Source organism: Boleophthalmus pectinirostris, unplaced genomic scaffold, assembly GCF_026225935.1.
Source record: "Boleophthalmus pectinirostris isolate CB_2022bp ecotype Guang Dong unplaced genomic scaffold, ASM2622593v1 HiC_scaffold_16, whole genome shotgun sequence".
Lineage (NCBI taxonomy): Eukaryota > Metazoa > Chordata > Actinopteri > Gobiiformes > Gobiidae > Boleophthalmus > Boleophthalmus pectinirostris.
In genome coordinates, this window is record NW_026571095.1 from 12,601,986 (window position 1) to 12,622,084 (window position 20,099).

Consider the following 20,099-nt stretch of genomic DNA (forward strand, 5'->3'; position numbering starts at 1 on the left):
CATGTTCGACACTCATTTCAATATGAGTCAGACCTTTTTTTCTCATAATTAGGCTTGCTTTCATGAATGTCAATCTTATGGACAAATAGTTCTTAATTGCTCAGTGATAAAAACAGGCAGTTTGGATAAGGGCCCCAGTGGAAAGCAAACAAAAGAATATAATTGCCATTAGGGCATCGTGATTGTGCAGAAACACTCCATTAGTATTCAAACAGGGTGGGAGAAAAGAAACTTGAAGATGGCATACTAAGTACGGTGTGTGCGTGTTTGTGTATTGGCAGTAATATGGGAGGAGATTTCCTATGTGGCATTATGTAGACATCCATGACCAATTAATCTGCCTTACATCAAGTCTCTACTCACAGATGGATCCTTTATTAGAAGCATTTTCTAATCAAGCACCGGCACCTGCTAAACTCCCATTTTTACAATTTGAAATGTTTTATTTTTGGTAAACAAATTGTAGAGCTTGACTGGAACCAATCCACATATGCAGATTGCTGTTCCTTGACTGAAGTGAGCATTTTTTGCCTCAGCTACATGTTTTGTTCACAAGCTAGTCTGGACAAGTAGAGGCTATTTGACATATTATACATATTATACATACATATTATACACATTCTACAGGTAGTAATGGCATGTTGTGATAAAGTTACCCATTTTGGCCTTTTGTTATATTAATTACTATTAAAGGAGCGTGTTAGAAGTGCTGGACTCTTATTGTTGACTCTCTGCAGCAGGGATCACATGTGGGCCTCATTATAGTTGTTCACGTTTGTACTTTTGTGCCCAGACTTTAGACTTGCTTTGCTAGTGGACCACACCCCACAGACAGCCAGAGGAAGATGTTACATGTCACCTCGATCAATGGCCGCCATTGTCTCTCTCTGTCTGGCCGAGGTATAACACCTTTCCATGCACTTAAGCCGTGACCACTGCAGTGCGCTAAGGGAGCGCATGGCTATGGATCGCCTCGTGTCCCCAATGCGATCGGTGCTATTGATCGCACTAATGCTGGACTGCAGAGGAAGGAGAGGCTGAGAAATGGAGCGAGGGAGAAGGAGGAGATGAAGAGAGAGCTGCAGGAATGCGTCCCTGGGGAGCCCGTCTTTGGCTGGGGCAGGGCTTCAGGAATGCTCCCCAGGAGAGCAGCACGAAGGCTGGGTTAGGGCTGGAAGAATGCTCCTCCAGAGACTGAAGAGTGGAGGCTGCAGGGGCAGGGCTGGAGGAATGTTCCCCCAGAGCAACCCTTCAATCTGGGCAGAAGTCACTGTCTCTGCCTGTACTCCCCCACAGTTCTCCCTCTGCAGGGGGGAGACAGTACTCCCTCTGCAGGGGGGAGAGAGTACTCTCTTTGCAGGGGGAGGCAGTACTCCCTCTGCAGGAGGAGGCAGTACTCCCTCTGCAGGGGGGAGAAAGTACTCTCTTTGCAGGGGGAGACAGTACTCCCTCTGTGGGGGGAGGCAGTACTCCCTCTGCAGGGGGGAGAAAGTACTCTCTTTGCAGGGGGAGACAGTACTCCCTCTGTGGGGGGAGGCAGTACTCCCTCTGCAGGGGGGAGAAAGTACTCTCTTTGCAGGGGAAGACAGTACTCCCTCTGTGGGGGGAGGCAGTACTCCCTCTGCAGGGGGGAGAAAGTACTCTCTTTGCAGGGGGAGACAGTACTCCCTCTGTGGGGGGAGACAGTACTCCCTCTGCAGGGGGGAGAGAGTACTCTCTTTGCAGGGGGGAGAGAGTACTCTCTTTGCAGGGGGAGGCAGTACTCCCTCTGCGGGAGGAGGCAGTACTCCTTCTGCCGGGAGAGGCAGTACTCCCTCTGCGGGGGGAGGCACTACTCCTTCTGTGAGGAGACAGTACTCCCTCTGCGGGGTAGAAGAAGTCTCCGTCCTCCTCGTGGCTCCAGGATGGCTGCGGATCAGGTTTCCTGCCGACAGGGCTGGAGGTTGCCCTAGGGAGGAGGTTGGGGGCTGTGTGAGTCCATAGGCCTTTCCAAAAACACTTCACTAATGCTTTGTCTTAGTCGGACTGAAGAGTTTGCATCCTTTCTGCTGTTGTTATTCTTCACAGGGCAACATTCACTGTTTAGTTTGCTGGCACGCTCATGTAGTAGATGTGTGGTCCACAGAACATAGGACTTAGCCTCATTGGAAAATCTCTTTTTCATTTTCTGCCTGTGTTTACTAGAAAGAGCACAAAGTAAATAAAAATAACACTGCAGCTCAGAGTTTAATTCAAAAGATCACATTTCACAAAGCCGTGTACATGAGCTCGATGAAACCCTGCTCTCATATTTGAATAGCCTGGTGCACACGGCCTGGGCCTGGTGGTGATTCTTTCATTACGGGTCCAGCTCCCTTGAGCAACACCTTTCCTTGTGTCCTTCAGTAGAGGAGGGGCATGGCGGCCTCCCCAGGAGAGCTCCGTGCCCTGCTATTTTAACCCTCTGTGAGATGACCTTTTTAATAAGTGTCTTACTCTGTTTTCCTGCCGGCCACTGTGCCAGCAAACAGAGCATGTCTTCTGCTTCCCTCAGATAAAGGAATCAATCAGAGAGCAGGCAACAAAGAAGAGGCAGATAACTGGGCCATATATGGATTTATATTATGTAGATTTCCCTTTTCCTCTTCCCTGTAGACACTGCAAAATGTTCAGCTTCAGTAAAAGACATTTTGGATTTATGAGAAAAATACAAATGCAACAAAAAAACAATAAACACTCCCCACAATGCAGATGTTAATATGATTTAAAATGTTTACACGGTTTCATATTAGACTTCTATTTGAGGCGACAAGACGATCTATGTTTCATATTTATATAAGTCCAAACCAGTATTAAAAGGTTTCTACTCATTTTAAGTCTTTGGGTCACGGAAACATACAGTCATCTCCTCCTTTACTATGAGCAGGCTTCTGGCAGGCCCAGTCTTCTCCTAACTCTTTCCAGCTCGCTCTTTGGTCGAAACATTTTTTTTCTTTCCTCTCTGCGAACTTTGTGTATTGATCCAACAGCTGCTTCATGGCTGCCAAGAAGAACGTGCCAGAGACTTTATTTGTTTCAAAAGGCTCCACATAAGAGCGAAGCGGCACGAGCTAGACCTGATTAGCCCCAACTCCGACTGTAGTTCATCACAAATTCTGCCTCTGTATTTTTGGGGGATTTTTTTTTCTTGCGACATCCCGGTACAAAGAGCAGAGCACTGATTACGAGGCTTTGAAAGGACGAGAGGCGGTCAGCAGAGAATAGCGACTCCTGGCACTGCGCAGTCACTGAGAAAGGGAGCTCATGCTACAGTGAGCCCCCACAATTGGCCCTAGGTCCTTTCAAGTGTGCGTGCGGGAGTATGCGCCATAACAGTAATAGGTAGGGTAGAAATCTTCAACATGGCATGCTTTAGCGACAGTGCTGCTACGGTGCTAGTTAGGTTAGCAAGAGTGGTTGTGATTAGGAATTCAAAGCGTATGCCCTCATGAGGACGCCCCAGTTCTCTCTCTCCCCTGTGCTCTTCTCCACATTATGCGCTGTATAAAGTATTTATTGCTCTTTGTCAGACAGGGGCTGCGTTTTGTGCCAGAAAACAATCAAAGAACTGAAAATGGAGTCAACATTTGGATGTGTTTTTGCCTTTGTAGTAACGCTATGGAATGTAAAATACAAAGCTGTTTTGACTCAGAACATAGATGACAATGTTTAGCTCATTTGAATAACCCCACCCCCTTTTCTGTAATTTTGTTAACATGGCAAGCCAGCACCATACCTTTAATTTCTCAGCAAATTACGGCTGCATGATTTTGGAAAAACATCATATTGATTTTTTCTGACAAGTAATTACAATTTGTGAAAAAAATGTACGATTCTGTTCAGAGTGCACATTGTTAACAGCTCTAGGAGAGAAGACTGAAACTGAACTTCTATTATTCAAACTATTTGCAGGATTGGGATTTTAAAGTCAAGTAGTGATTTCAGTTTGATTGCGATACTGTGCAGCCCAATTACAAATACATAAACTAGAGTAGAAATCACTGCACTGTATTGCACTTGAAAATGTAACATTTTGTCAATTAATGAAAATGTGTTTTAGTTGCATTTTTTTTAGTACCTAATGTTTGGGGAGAAATGTGTGTTACTTGTAAAAATCTGGAAGTTCAATGTTTCAAAGTATTTAAAAAAATAAATAAATAAATAAATGAAATGTGTTAAATGAAATAAATAGACAACCAATCAAAAAAGCAGTGTGTTTAAAATCCGACCAATCGGAGCCATGGCATCGCATAAGCCCCTCCCATTCTAGATAAGCATTTCTGATTGGCCAGATGGGATTAATTCAGTCGTATTGAGTTGGGAAACAATCCAAGCCCACTTCACCTTGCTTGCAAACATATTTTTATCCTGCCCAGACACAGCTGTCCCCATATGCGCCTGCTGCCGTGCATAGACCTTTAATCAGAGCACATGGATCCATACATAGAGCCCCTTTAAATATGACAATAGCCTCCTTGCAATTACATCCCCCTCCATCTGACATACATCATCTCCTGGGTTTGCTCGCTCAATCAGTCATCCACTTAGGCATGCAAACACACACACATTTACACACATATGCTCTCTATTGGCACACCTGCACACTTTGCACATCGCATTCGAGATACTACAAATAACTCATCACGTGCTGCAAAGTAGGCTGACAAAATTAATCACAATCGAAATGGAAATTTGAACGAAATTGACGCAATTGGAAAATAACATAACCTGCCATTTTTGAAGTACCGTAGTTTCCTCCACTAATAACAAAAATGACTAACTCTGTAGTTTAGGTCGGTTCAAACATGTTCTGAAATTCTTGTATTAGGTTTTTGTTTCAGTCTTTTTGTTTGTGATCTTGAACAGAATTATATTATTAAAACATACAATGCTCATCAGAAAAAAAATCTGGAACCACCAAAGATCACATTGCTGAAGAGTGTAAGGATCAATATTAAAAAGTTTTACCCCCAGCTTTTACCAAACATTTAAGATTGGTCCATAGTTTGGATATGTAGGATTTTCTTTTTGTTTAATTTGTTCTCAATTGTAGTTTTTTTCCTTCACAGTAATCGTAGCACTAGCGTTTAAAATTGCATCTTTCTAATTTGACTGTTTTGCTACTACTACAGTGTCCCCTTTGAAACTTCAACCGTGTGACAAAACCTAGCCTAGCTGCACTTGCCTTTTCTCCCTGGCCCTGGCTCCATCTCCACTCGTCTTTGTTTCTCAGCCTGCAAGTCTATTTTTTCTTTTTTTCGGCAGCACAAGCAGAAGAATGGCACATTAAATCTTAATAGGACTGCGTCTGGCCGTGTTGAATTGCAGAGCATGTTAAGCCGGCGCTTTCCTCCCCCTTGGCACACGCTCGTGGAAGTGGAAAACAATTGAATAAAAGAAAAGCGTGCCCTCCCTCTCTCCCTCCATCCCACCCTCTATTCCTCCATTCCTCTCTCCCCTGTATAGAACAAGTGACTTCGGCTGCTCTCGGGAAGCTATGAGAGTGAACTGACTCCTGGACACAAATGACTTGGGCCTTTCCTGAAAAACTTACATTAATGACTATTTGAAATTTAGGCGCTATTAAGTAATTTTGCATTACTGTACATGTATTTAGACAGTAGTAGTATGAGTTGAACTGAAAGGTTGATGGTTTGATGCCCATCTGTTGTGTCTTTGAGCTACACACTTTTCTCACCTTACATCTTAACAGATATAAACATTTTTAACATAATGTTGAGGTTTGGTATTCATCACATTGTGCCGACTATAATCTCTGTACACACTCACATTGTGGGGATCTACTTTCCTTAAAGGGACAAGAATCATGCTCCCATGATGTAAATCCTTAATTATTTGTTGAGCCACATTGGTTTAAAGTTAAGTTATAAGGTAAAATAGGTTTGGGTTTGGATTTAGGTTAAGATTAGGCAAGTAATGACTATGGTTAAGGTTAGGAACATTCTCCAGAAATTGAATGAAAGTCAGTGTAATCTCCCTAAGAAGCATGGAAACCAAACAGATGTGTGTGTTTGTGTGTTGTGTCCATCTCTTTCGTTTTGAAGTTATGAAAATTTGAATGGAGTATGTCACAGATTTTGACATTTACACCGCATTTCCAACGGATTGCAAAAACACCTGCTTATCGTTTAATGAAATAAAATGGACATCATCATTTTTGTCAACACTGGCCATACCTAGCACTTACACATGAGTTCAGGAGATGCACTGGAGGTAGTCAGAATCCAAACCTGAGCCTCCGTGATGGCGCAGTAGTCCAGGTCCAGCTTTGTGCGTGCGTCAGAGGCGGTAATTAGCCCGTGATGAGTGGACGGGCTTGTGTGTCCAGTGCTTCGCGGCGCTGGGTGGGGCTGTGGGAGGCAGATAAGGCCAGCAGCGGGGCTTATCTCAGAGAAGGACGGGCAACAGACCTGCCAGGCAAATCCACCCCCACACCATCCGCATTTTATTAACAACATCATTAATGCCAGACAGGTTATGTGCGGCGGCTCGGAAGAGAAGTCCAATTGAAAATACAAAAAAAAAGGTGTCTATTCCTGCTTGGCCAGCCGGTCTAGGTACATAGGCACAGGTTGACGTGTATTGAAAGCAAGGGGCCGGAGGAGATGTTTACCAGGTAGGCAGGCAGCGGAAGGGCACGCTTGGATCGCACCTCTGGGTATTGCGCGCTCTCCTCTGGGCCGCTAGAATTCAAATGATTTTGTTCTTTTTATATATTTCAAACGCAGGACTGCTCACCGGAATAGTGATGAAGTCGATACAGAGAAACACAAGCAGGCACAAAGACGAGCCCAAATGTATGTTGAAAAGTTTATGAATCCTGCTCTCTCCCACACTGAATGAGAGAAATCGCATTAGCTCCAAATAGTAGAATATGATCTGGCATCTGCAAGTCAAGTGTTATTCTCTGCTTTTCATCTAATGAGCAGTTATGTGAAACGTGTAACCGAACAAAACAGCTTTTAATTAACACTATTTGCATATCAAATGGCAAAGACCTGTTCAGTCAGGCGCTAAAAGCATTCATGTCAACAGGCAGGTTAGGAGTACGAGACAATGACAAGTTTGAAAAAAAGTGTCTAACTCATTCCGGGAAAAACCATTGGAGCCGTGTTTGAAACCTCGACTGAAAAGGTCATAGATTTTGGTTGTGTCGGTGTGGAAATGTACTGCACATTGATCCCCAAAGGATTTTTTTTTTCCTTTTTTTTCCTCAAATGTTTTTTTTGCCAAAGTTGCCAGTAATGGGAGGAAAGGAAGCAGGAATATAGCGGGCGGTGGAAAGAGTGACCAGCCCGACAGCTTTATGTCTCCCAATGGGCCCAGGTCTCTGGATTGGACCCACAGGAAGGAGCAGAGCCAGCACTGACGGCATCCCGCTATAGCCAGTGCGGTTTTGGAACGTTGGGGTTATACGCTATCACCACCTCAACATTTCCCCTCTCTGCCCCCCTCTTTGCAGCCCTCCCTGGGGTTGTTTTTGTTGGCCGGGGGGTTCGGGTTTGGGTGGGAGAGCTGTAGCGCCCCTCCTCTATACTTCAGGGTACAGGGAGTTCAGCCACCCACAAGGACAGCGATCTCAAATATCACATGGAGTAACACATTTGTTCCTTGGCGCTAATTGCCATTTTCGAGCTGAAAGAGGTACATAAATTTAGTTTTTATGGGCAGGATGGGTGTCGTTAGGGTCCCTGAGGCCACCAGCTGGACTTTGCTTTCGGAGGTGTTTTGCTGGTACAAATTGTAATATGTGCTGCTGCTGAGTGGCTTGACAGTATAGCCTGGCTGTCAGGTGAGACAGAGATGTGCTGTTAATGCTAAGAGCAGGGGACAGCGGGGGGTCCTGCACCACTGAGAATGGAAAGGTCATCTAATCTATTCCACCTCCAACCTGCCCGGCTGATCGATCATCCTGCAGGACTGGGTCGATGTGATCAGAGAGCCTCTCCGAAGAGACCGCCTCCCTGCCAAAGGAAAACTGCAGAGCGCGCCAGCTTGGTACATGCCTCCGCGATAAACCAAGACATTAGAATCCCTGATTAAATAGTTACTCTGGCCACCTGTGGTAGCATTCTCACTCTAAGCTAGTGATTTAAAACGCCAAAGAACGTCTACTGTTTCTGTCACTTCATCATGTTGCCTTACTCATTCCATATGCAACGCGAGTGCACTTAAATCAGATCAACAAAATCCTACAGGACTGACTGACAGCCGAGAGAGATGTGGTAAACAAAGTGGTAATGTTTATATTAGGACATTATGTGCCCCCAGCCCGACCATGATGCATCTTTCTCATCTTAGAGCGGGTTTGTCCAACATACCCCACAAACAAAGTCAACAGACAAAAGCGTAGTGTGATTGGATTTTAATCCGATTGCATTATTATTCTGGCCTCCCATTGGCCATTCATTACTCTCACATGGAGCCTGTGTGGGTTGTTATCACCCAATCAGACGGCGGACTCGATTCTGGAGAGCATGCTTTCGTTTGCATCCTCTAAACCCTGTGAGCCTTTCCTCTCTCCGGGCCCGCCAACGGAATACCTAATTCCAAAGTAAACTCATTGCGCTCTCCAACAAGATTACGGAGGTGATGATGTTAGCCAAATGAGACCACTATTCGGATGCTACCGGGGCAGGCTGGGTGCGCTTACTGCAAGATGACTGATCAGCATGTTAAGAGAAACAAGGTTGGTTTAAAAAAAAAAAAAAAAAACAGGCGGACGGGTAGAAATCGAAAGAGTGTGCTGGAGAGTTGTGCGCGTGGGGGTAAGCAGAAATGTAATTTGCTTCTCACCTCGGGCGACTGGGCTCGGAGGCCAGTAAATATGCAAACAAGCTGAGCCTAGCCATCAATATGAACACCCTTGATGATTACTAATCTCCACCGCAGAAGTAGATTGAGGTGTGTTTGGCAGCACCATGCAACAAGAGGGAAGCATCTCCATATTTGCCCCCTAACTCGCGGTTATGGGCATTTTTGACCTTGGACACGAACTGCAATACTCCGGATACATATAAATCAGTAATGTAGTGAAATTTTACCTATATTGCAGCATGGATAATATTAACTCAACTTTGCCATAACTTCATACCACACTTTTTTTTCCTTGCCCATCTTGAAAAAAAAAACCCTGTCAGATATGAGTACGTGAGGCTCCGTAGTTTACCGCGCTATTGTCATTCCCTATCCGTAATCCAGGATAAAAACAACCTTTGGGAACATACCAAGCCGGAGTCATTAGTTGTGTGCGTGGCTTACCCAGACATCCAGATAAACCAGATGCCTCGGGATGGCCAGAGGTCATCTCTGCAAACACAATGTTGATGTCTTCGCTATTCTATGCTCGCTGTTTCTTCTTGACTTTTTTCTCACCGATTTGATTGCCCTGCACCGTCATCACAAACGCCAAGGTCCGCGTCGCCGTGGAGCTTATAGGAACTGCGGAACCTGTCAGCTGAAAGGGAGGGAGGGGGGAAACAAGACAGCCCGGGGAGAGCGCTAGTCTGTGGCCCTAGGTTGAATGCCTTGAGGGTGCGCTACGTGTGGAGGGTAGTTAGAAGGTAGAAGGAAGCGCAGGTGAATCGGCTCATTTTGGGAGACTTAGTGCATTCGAATGAACACCGCGAGGGGGGACGGCTTTTCACTTGAAGAACCTTGATAAAAAATATAGCCAAAGTTTTGTCGTTTTTTTGTGCTTTTGTATTGTTCCTAGATACAGCGTAAGGCCATGTTCTGCACATCTATATTCTAAGGGTGCTCTAAATATAATGACTATTCCTTGTATTTTTTTGAGTGCGTTTTCAGCAGCGAGCGCTACCCTCCGCAGTGAGAGCACAAGGCTGGAGGATGTTTACCTGGCATGGTGCCTGTTGTAGCTGCCCTCCTGTTGGGGGAAAGCAGGTCAGGCTATAGTAGAGTTTGTTTGTTTGTTTGTTTGTAAGTGCGTATTTGGAAGCCTGTGTGTGCCTCTGAATGTGATCGTGAAGGGGATGAGCATATGTGTGGAGGGATGAGAGATCATGAGAGTTTGTACAGTATCCAGTTTGATGGATGCAACATAGAAATAATGCCAAATCATGAATAGAGGAGAATATATTGTTTTAGCACAGAAGCAGCCTGTTAAACATATGTGCCATACCAACAATAGGGCTGAAAAATATGTATGTTTTTTTCTCACAAGCATCATAGTCAGTTGTCATTTATGTTTTAATAGAATGATTCTGTTCAAAGTCCAAACTTGAAACTTTTAAGCATAAAATATGAACTAATAAACTAAATCAAGAATCCCATGCATTTTAGAACATGTTTCTAGAGGTCTAAAGTACAGGCTTCTCAGCATTTAGACATTATTAGACACGATATTTTGTTGTTTCTAGAGGAAATTAAGTTACTTTAATAACTGCAGTCATTGCAACTGGCTAATTGCAGCCATTCAAATTGTTATTTTGAATTGTAGACAAGCAAGTGGCACCATCAGTCTAAGTTACAAGTCATATCAGTGGACTGGTGTCGCCACTTGCAGTAAGAAGGGATTTCTCTTGCAGGTACACACTGGTATACAAATCAAACTCCCACTGAACTGTCCATCTCTTTATCCATCAATCCAGCTCACAGTTCATTTGCTGCTGCAGTCATTCACCCGTCCATCCCTCGCCACTGTCCAAAGGGCCCAGTCTCTATGTGGCCCTGATAATCTCCAACAATTTCCTCTGCAATTTATTTTCTGAGCCAGCCACCCACCTGGTCAAGTAACACGCGGTTTCTCAAGGTAGCGCCACTCATCCCAGCAAGCACCAGCCCACCAATCACACCTCTGCTTTTCTCACAGCTCTCACACCATTTGTCATAGCAAGTCGGGCAGTGGAGCTATGAAGTATTCTTTCTTATGGCCCATGTTTTTTTTTATTTTATTTTAGATGTTGTTAATTGTAAGATATTTTGCTAAAAAGAGAAATATATTCTTAGAAGGAATGGCAAACTAGCGGCTATGCAACTTTGAAATGACAAACTGTAAAGATCACATTGGTGGACTAATAAGTACAGCAGTATATTCAAATTTTGGGATTATTACTCAAATAAAAATACTACTGGTAGCAGAACACCTGCTTATACTCAAACAACTTAAATTTCAACTCTATCAGTAGATCTGTAATATGTAAACTTTGTAAATTTTAATCTATATTTTTGAAAAGAAAATGACCTAATAAGTTAACTCAGTCTACGAGTCTACATGAACTGGATTTGTGGTTTCCAAGAGAGCGTGAATGACCCCTTCCTTCTTCAGTGCAAGCAAGTGTTAAAGTCCATCCAGACAAGACAATAATTGAAATGTCTCCACCTGCATGTAAACATAGTGTATTACGGCCCCATCTCTGGCGCCCCCTCCCTCCCGCGCTGCGTCCTGTCACAGCTCCTCAGTATTCCGCTGCTGTCTTGTGTGGAGTGATTTTGCCCAGACACGTCTGGCTCTGGGTAAAGGCTGGTCCCCGGAGAGCCAGCTCGGCAGCCCCCAGGTCGCCGGCACCATGAATACATTATGATCCCCATTTCCATCCTGTTGCCACGGCAGCACTTTCGGAGCCGCGGGGCGATTAAGACGTGCGCTGTCGATACCCCTGATAGGCCCAGAAGTTGGATGGGGAAGGCGGCCTTTGATGGGATCTTTGCTATTGGTGGCAAGACAAAGGAGAGGTCTTGTGAGTTCCTTATTGGTTTGACACCTGCTGTACATAATGCTAATCAAATCTCCAACTCTTTTCTGTGTCTTCCCTGCCCTAAACCTTTCCCTCCCCTCCGCACACTTCCGCCGTTCCTCCCCACCGCCGCAGTTCAGCTAAGGCAGCAGAATACGCAGCGTGTCTGATATTCTGCTCTTCTCACAAAGGAAGCTACTCCCTTACCTTTTATTGTTTTGCTTTTTTCTTTGGGGGATGATGTATAAAACATGGTGCCTCAGGTAGAGGAGGTTGGGTAGGAAGCCATGTCCCCCTAAATGGCCAGCCGTGTGCATGCGCCTAACACTTCACTGAGCAATCTGTCAACATGTCAGCAACACATGTTTTGTAAAAAGCCTCTGGTGGGAGCCAGGGGAAAAGGCACTCCTGCCAGACCAGAGAGGAAATGCTTTTTTCTCTTGGATGCAGTGGATTTTCTATTGCTGGTGCTGGTCCCACGGGCCCGCGCTCCCCTCCTCCACACATACACCCGTCGTCTGCACTTCAGAAATTTGAACTGGGGACCCTCCAGGGGTTTTGCCGGGAGGGTGGGGGAGGCCTGCGAGGGAGGGGCTCTCTCTTTCTGCCAGCGTATGAAATTGTGAAGGTATATTGTGGCAGGTCCCTGAGCGGTCTTTTCTAATACCTGAGTTTCTGGCGAAGCTGGAAATTACCAGCGGCTTCCCCGAGGGACGGCTTTATCCACACCAGGAAGGAGCACAACTCAGTGGGGAGGTTACTTAATGCATGGCTGAAATAAAAGAATTTCTGAGACACACAGGCTTTCTCTCTGCTGCCTCTCTCCTCCCCAGTAGTATAGTTTACCACTCTGTGCTCCTCTTGAAGGGTTCTAGTTTAATAAACTTTCAGAGGATCCTGCTGCTGCAGACAGCTCGACAAATACCCTTGTGTGTTCTCTTTTGTTGGAGATACAGCTTTTTGTTATGTTCTTGCAAATTTGATTTCTCCCTGTTCCTTTTGCTTGTCTTGCCGCCCTCTGTCTGTGCGCATTTCTGCATTTGTCTTCATCTCCCTGGATCTTCTCTCACTTTGCTCAGAGACACACACACACACACATAGTCAAACCCGGTCTCTGGTGGATGACTTTATTGTTTGGTCTGTCTCTCCCTTCTCCCCCTCTGCGCTCCCTTTTGTTTTCGGCGTGTTTTGTTGTATTGTGCCGAGCGGCGGAGATGCAGATAGAATGTAGACAGTTTGCCCTGGGTGCAGAGTGCGCACCCGCACCCTTGGTATCTCTTTAACAAAACACATTCATCTATTTACACACCACTAAATGTATAAAGCTCATGCAAATCTAGCCACAGTTTGCACAGGCTCTCTGCAACGCTTCTCGACTCTCCGCTCTCCTCCTTGTGCTGTGAGGATGGCCTTTTCCCCGGTAATAAGCACCTGTATCTAATGTCAATGGATCATTAATCTTGGCCGGTCCAACTGAAAAAAATAACAACATAAAAATCTCATTCCGTGTACGAAGCACTGCGCACTGGTTCTTCTCCTCCTCTCCTGTTGGTAAATAATTCAGCCTTTTCCCTGTAACAAGTGCTGGCCTTAATAGGGTGCAGTACCTGTAGTTGGGATAAACAAGGCGGCCTCAGCACACACAGAGCTGAAACACAGGGATTTGGGCTTGGAGAGGGCAGAGGAATAAGTCGTTTCCTCGTGAAAGGCGGAGTAGACTGGCTGACATTAATTAAACCCTATAGGATAAAGGTTATCTGAGGCCCAGAGAAGAACAGGCCATGCACGCGGGGTGCTATGTCTGCAGCATCCTAATCAAGGCTTATTAAAGGAAACATGTCTGAGTCCAGCTTATGCGCACCGCTATCTTACACCAACTATTTATATTAGAAGAGTTACGAAAGTCTCACCTGAAATTGGCATTGAGCACCTAACTGTAAAAGAGGGTTGTGGGTTAAATTTCCCATTGCATGAGGAGTTTGCATGTTCTCAGTGTTTCTGGGTGGATTTCTTCTGAATGTCAATCAAAAATATACATGTGTTGGCTAATCCCATCTGTGTGCACTTATGTGTTATAGTTTGTTAATTTAATTCTTAAACTGTAATCTTAATATCTTTATCTGTTAGCAGCCACAGCAGATATCGGTATCGGCCACCCCTATATTTTTTTTACCATTATGTTCTAATCACAACACCTACAATTACATTAGCATTCACATTGTGAGTACTACCCTCTGTCATTGGGTACAAGTTTAGTGTCCTCCCTTCAAAATCCTCTGCTCCTGCGTCACCTGACCTGAACCTCTGTGTGGCTCTCATGTTTTACAAATTACCCATGGGGCTTTGTGCCACCTCGTGCCCACGTCTCCCCCCTGAAGTATGCACAGCTTTTGGGATTCTGCTCCCGAAGTCCAGGCGGGACAATGACGGTCACCCCGCTAACCTGTGCGTGAGGAAAAAATACTAAAATCATGTTGTATTTGTTGTATGTACTCAAAACAACACAACATTGGTTTACCTTTAGCACCAGTTTCTTCCTGCTTTGCCTGCGCTATCTGCATGCCAAATTTAATTAAAGGTCGCCCCATTCGTAATATTCTCTTGATATTTAAAGTAGCCTAGTGAGAAAGCCACTGGAGAAATGACATGGCTTTTATTACCATCTCATTGTGTGCTGTTTCTATATTAGTGCTGAAGTAACTCTAGCTATTGCACATATTAGTGGAGCACAGATAATGTCCTCCTGTCTACAGCAGCCAGTGCCGTATAATTAGCTGATATGGCCTCTGCTGTCACTGATAACTGATATTAGGTGAACGATTACAGGACTGGACATAAAAATGAGTTTGTCATAATAAGTCTTGTCATTTGATAAGTGGGATGGGGACATGAAAATAAAAAAATATATATATAGATTATGCTGCAAATCAGATCCCTACTAAACCACTAGTCAGCTAAGGCTAAAGCAGGACTACACTAGAACTCAACTAGAATCAAATCAGGAACAACTTTAAAGCAATACTGTGTAACTTTCTCAAGGGGGCACATTGCCTGTATGATTCCATGGAAATAGAAAGTTAAAGCCACTTTGGAACATCATCAAGAATGAGGCAGGTTTGTGGAGATTCTATCCTATTCACAGTAGTATTCACTTTTTTTTACCTTTTTAAATGCAATAAAATATCTTTTTTTTTTTTTTTCTTGTTTAGTATATTTTTCTTATTTCTTTAAAAGGTTATGCAATGAAGCTTTACGTTATTTTACCATCTTGTTTTCATCCAAAAACACACATGGAGCTATGAATAGTCTTCTGGCCATTGTGATGTTCTAGATGTGCTCCTCCATGTTTTTAAAGTCCAATCATCTTCCTCACCTCCAATGTGATCATTTTGGTTTTCAGCGTTTCAACTTTCCCTACTAAACCACTAGTCAGCTAAGGCTTTAGCAGGACTAAACTAAAACTCAACCAGAATCAAATCAGGACCAACTTTAAAGCAATACTGTGTAACTTTCTCAAGTTGGCACAACGCCTGCATGATTCCATGGAAATAGAAAGTTAAAGCCATATTTTTGAACATCTTGTATGGATATAGATTAACTTTATGCCATACTATGGAATATTATAGCCAAAGGAACAATATTTTCATTGAAACAAGGATAGCCCAAGAATTAGGCAGATTTGTGGAGATTGTAGCCTACTCACAGTAGTATTCACTTTTTTTTTTCCCCAATAAAATATCTGGTTATTCTATTTGTCTTTTTTGTCTTATTTAGTATAGTATAATTTAGCTTCATGTTATTTTACCCTTGTGGCATCTTGTTTTCATCCAAAAAAACATGAAGTCTTCTGGCCCTTGTGGTGTTCTGGATTTACTCCTTTATGTTTTTAAAGTCCAGTCACCCTCCTTAACTCCAGTGTGATCATTTCTGTTTTCTACTTTTCAACTTTCACCTGACCAACTTTGACTCTAGCAGCTATTGTTTTTTTAAGCATGATTCAAACTGCTTCACTCCCTGGTCCGAGCAAACACAAGCATCCTGAATTTGTTTTCCATACTTTACTAGTTATATTTTATGACACACCAAGCCCGTAAGTACTCATACATTTAGAGGCCCCCTGCACTGGACTATAGAAAAATCCATTCCTTCTTATATCTTGTTTTGAAATGTTTTAGCTTATATCCAAACCCTTTACTTAGGCCTTCTTGCTTGTGTGTGACAGATAACTCATATGGCATTATTGGTTGGCAGATGCACTGATTTTCCTCTCAGGAGAGCGCCGCAAATAGCCTCCCAGGTGGCCCTATGTAACTAAGTAAATGGTTACTAAGCCAAAGAGAGGAGGATAGAAAGATGGAAGCTTTAAGTTGTGAAGCGTTGTGTTTTAACTCTCTATAAAGTTTTTTTAAAGATGGCCATGGAAGTTGTGAAAGTACATCAGCGTGCAAACTTTGCCATAAAAATCCAGGGGAAACTTTTTTTTCTTCTCAACTGATAAATAGATAAACAGGAATAAATCAATGCGAGGTGATGGATGAATAAGTAAAAATGCCCTGTAGTCATTTGTCTGTGTGTGTGGAGGCTTTATATTCCAAACCAAATGATAATAAAAGTGTGTGCGCGTATTTAGATAGCAAGAAGCTAGATAGCAAAAAAGAAAAAAAAAAACAACAACAATGGAATGAGGGCGAAACAAAGCTAACTGTTAAATCTGTCGTCCATTTGTGTGCGCATACTGTACACACATGTCGCGAGGATTTTGGCACAGGGAGCTGGACTGGGAATGTGCTGGTCTGGACTGTTGGGGGGTCTCTAGAGGATACCCCCTCTCTCTCTCTCTCTCCGTTCTTTTCCTGTGGAGGATATGGACTTTAGATAGAGTCTAAGGCGACAAGACTAGCACAACAGACCCACTCAAACACTTGTAGTCTCCAGAAATTAACTTGAAATGAATTAATATGTTATAATGTTGTTTCCTGATCACAAACATACCTGGAGTTGTGTTTTGTTTCCTTCACACATGTTTAACACAACAACCCTGCATATTTAGGCTTCGCTCTTCTCTCAAATGGAAAACACTCCATTTTGTGATGTCAGGTGGTAATACCGGAAGTGTTCCACTGCGTTTTTTAAGCTCCATACACCTTCACAAGAATCATTTGGATAATTTGACCATTTCTATTGAACAAAAGCTAAAAGGTGGCTGTTAACATGAAGACTAAAAGTTCATCATGAAGCCAAACAGGTCATTATTTTGAGCTTTGGGGATGCAGACAGTCCAGTAATGCAGGATTACTCAAACATGTGTCAAACATGTGTCAATGAAACAAAACACAACTTTAGTTATGTTTTTGATGAAGTAAACACATTCTAACATGGTTAAAAGCCCACAAGAGTCAATTTTGTATAATTTTAGGCCTTTAAATTATGCTAACCTCTTTTGGGAGTCAATTTATGGCATGTTAAAGCTGCGCTATGTAAGTTTCTTAATGCAGGTTCCGCCAACTTTTTGTCTCCCTGGAGATGTTAATGCCTTACCTGGAATGTTCCACCAGAAAAGTTACATAGTGTACCTTTAGAGTAAGCATCTTTTTGTTAAAATTAAAAGCTCTTTACGTGACGGCAGTACAGCTGAGTACAAGCTATGCATTTTAATTGCATTGTATTGGACTTTTAACGTACCCAGAGCTAGTAAACCTGTGCTACACCTGCTATCTCTGTTTTAAACAATCAGTCACGGTCGAGTCAGAAAACCTATTCTCACCTTTTTCCCTATAGTCTTAACATGCCAGTCTTGAGGAAGACATGTACAAGTCTGTCAAATACTCTATCTACATGTTAAGATTAAAGCTTGCCATCAGAAATGTCTTCTATATGAATAATAAAAGGTAAAGATAATTGTATAAAGATGTAGGTACAGCGCTTGCATTGTGCCAGGAGAATGCAGTGGCTTTGTTACTTTGCTGTCTGCTCATCTCGACACTGATCCGCCCTTCCATCTGTCAGCGTCCTCCTTCAAATCCGACTCTCCCCTTTTTCCTTTCGCTCCCGCTCTCTCCGTCGTTCTTGGATTGGAGAAGTAGAGGCTGCCTTCTGGCTTTTTATGGAGAAGAGGATGAAGATGTTTATTCATCTGGAGGGTATTAGAGCCATGATTAAGGAGAGGAGGGAGCGCAGTGCGGCCCGTGCGGCGTCTGCGGAGCTAGCTCTGCCGGGATTGTGGCCAGCGCACCAGGAAAACAAGAACCGGAGCGAGCTGGAGAAAAAGTTGTTCTGAAATCTCAGGCTGCAAGAGCAATGACAATCGCACTGATATTATAATTTTATTTGATAAAACCTGTTAATCCTGTAGTTTAGACAAGTGTTAGGGGGATCACTGGGGGTAAGCACTTAGCAGGGGGTACTTGGAATGGTTTCAGGTTATTATTAGAAAGTTAAAGGTACAGTACGGAACTTTAACTTTCTTTATGAATCCATGGAAATAACAAGTTAAAACCATATTGTGGAGCATTCTTCATGGAGATAGATTTCTTTTTAAACAGTTTAAGATTATTGCCAAATAAACAGCATTTTCTTGGAAACAAGCAGGAGAAGGCCTTACTCCAGGCCAAATAGGAGTCAGGTTTGTGGAGATGCAAGCCTTCTCAGAATAAGGACAGTGCAATAAACACAACCAAAATGAAAAAAACAAACAAACAAAAAACAGGCTTTTATTTTAGGCTTTTAGTTTTGTTTTTGACTAAAAAAGTTACATTCTTTTGATTTAAATTGAATAGTATTTGAATAAAAATGCTTTTGCTTTTACACCCTTAAGAATCATTAAAAGAAAAAAAAAAAATCAACAATATAGTACTATAGTTCACAGATATATTTGCCTAGTACCCCAGTTAGGGGGTTGCACTCAAAACAAAAAGGTAACTGATGAGCCCTCTACAAACATGGGATTCTTGTATTGTTTTTGGAGTAAACATTTCAGACCTCAATTGTTAATGATCCCGGAGATGTTTCAAATGGTCTCTCAATCTTAATTTTAAATGTTAAATTGCAAATCTAAGCAAAATGTTGATACTCGTTAAAAAAAAATCCAGTATTTTCCAAAATTGCACAGGCCTTCTGAAATCCCAATCTCACGGGAATGTTGAAGTTGAAATTTTCTTTTTTGTTTTTTTCTGTCTGTCTGCCTCTTGTCCTCTGAGCTAATTATTAATGAATGCGGTTTGTGCTGAGCCTTGGAGAGGTGTCATGGCCGCCGAGGGTTAAGAAATCTTGACATTTAAGACAGGCACGCGTGAACATACAGCGTCGTGCTTGAGTTGACGCTTGTTTTGCTTACCCTCCCGTGCTCCCTCTCTCTCCCGGAGTTGCATGTTTTGGTCTCCCCCCTCCGGGCCGCAGCCGGCAGTTGTTCTGGCATTGACAAGTCGGGTCGGCGGAGAGGCGATATCAAAGCGCAGTGTTAATAAGGGGAGCAGGGAGGTCGTGGGTCAGCAGGCAGGGTCAACGCAGGCCAAATGGGGCTAATGCTAAAGGTAACAAAACAGTGTATTTGGTGTGCTTACTTAGGCACACATGGTAGTCTTTGAAGATTATTAGCAGTTTAGTTAATACATAGTGGACAGTTGTGGTACAGCAAATGTAAGTAATCAAATATTTTATCTTTATTCACTGAACATATAAAAGTGAATAGAAATAAACGATAGAGGATTTTATTTTGGTTTGTTTTGCAGTTTTGCAGTAGTAATTTCCTTAAACTTGTAACTTTTTTGGAGCGTCTGTCACCATTTTGTGACATGATCGTGAATATAGTATTTGTTTTGACCGGTTATGTTCCACAGTATGGCATTAAACTTATTTTCTTCAGTTGCAGATTTTTTTTTTTAATGCTGTGAACGTCGCCTCTTCTCCAGATCTGCCCTACAATTTGGCCTGATAGTGTCAACTCCTGCAGACGTGTGACTCATCCTCCACCAGAAAAGATTACATTATGAGTTTAATTTAGCCAAACGAATACATTTATATGTAGTTGTTACACATTTTATTTATTTTATCACCTAATAATTCACTTAGACGATTTTGGTTGGTTTTAATGGACTCGTTGTTGTTTGCTCCAAAAGAATTAGAACCTGTTTTGTGATTTCAGAGGCTGCTGTGTTGTAATATATATCACCTCGGGAAAGTTGCAGCGCACAGCCTATTTTAATGAAAGCGCCGTACAATAACTCAGCACATTTCTGTATGCACACCAGATTTTTCTCTCTCACACTGATCACATAAATCACATTTCCATAAGTAACTAAACAAATGAAACAGTAAACTATCGCAGCGCTGTGGGGAGAGATAAGACGAGTGGGACTTACAAGGATT

The 20,099-nt window shown here is 43.0% G+C and overlaps 1 protein-coding gene across 3 annotated transcripts in view; it reads left to right on the top strand.

Annotated features, from left to right (window-relative positions):
- LOC110157604 (zinc finger protein 521) overlaps nucleotides 1-20,099 on the top strand; it is a 141,001-nt gene that overhangs the window by 29,087 nt on the left and 91,815 nt on the right. The gene's annotated exons all lie outside the window — the stretch shown is intronic.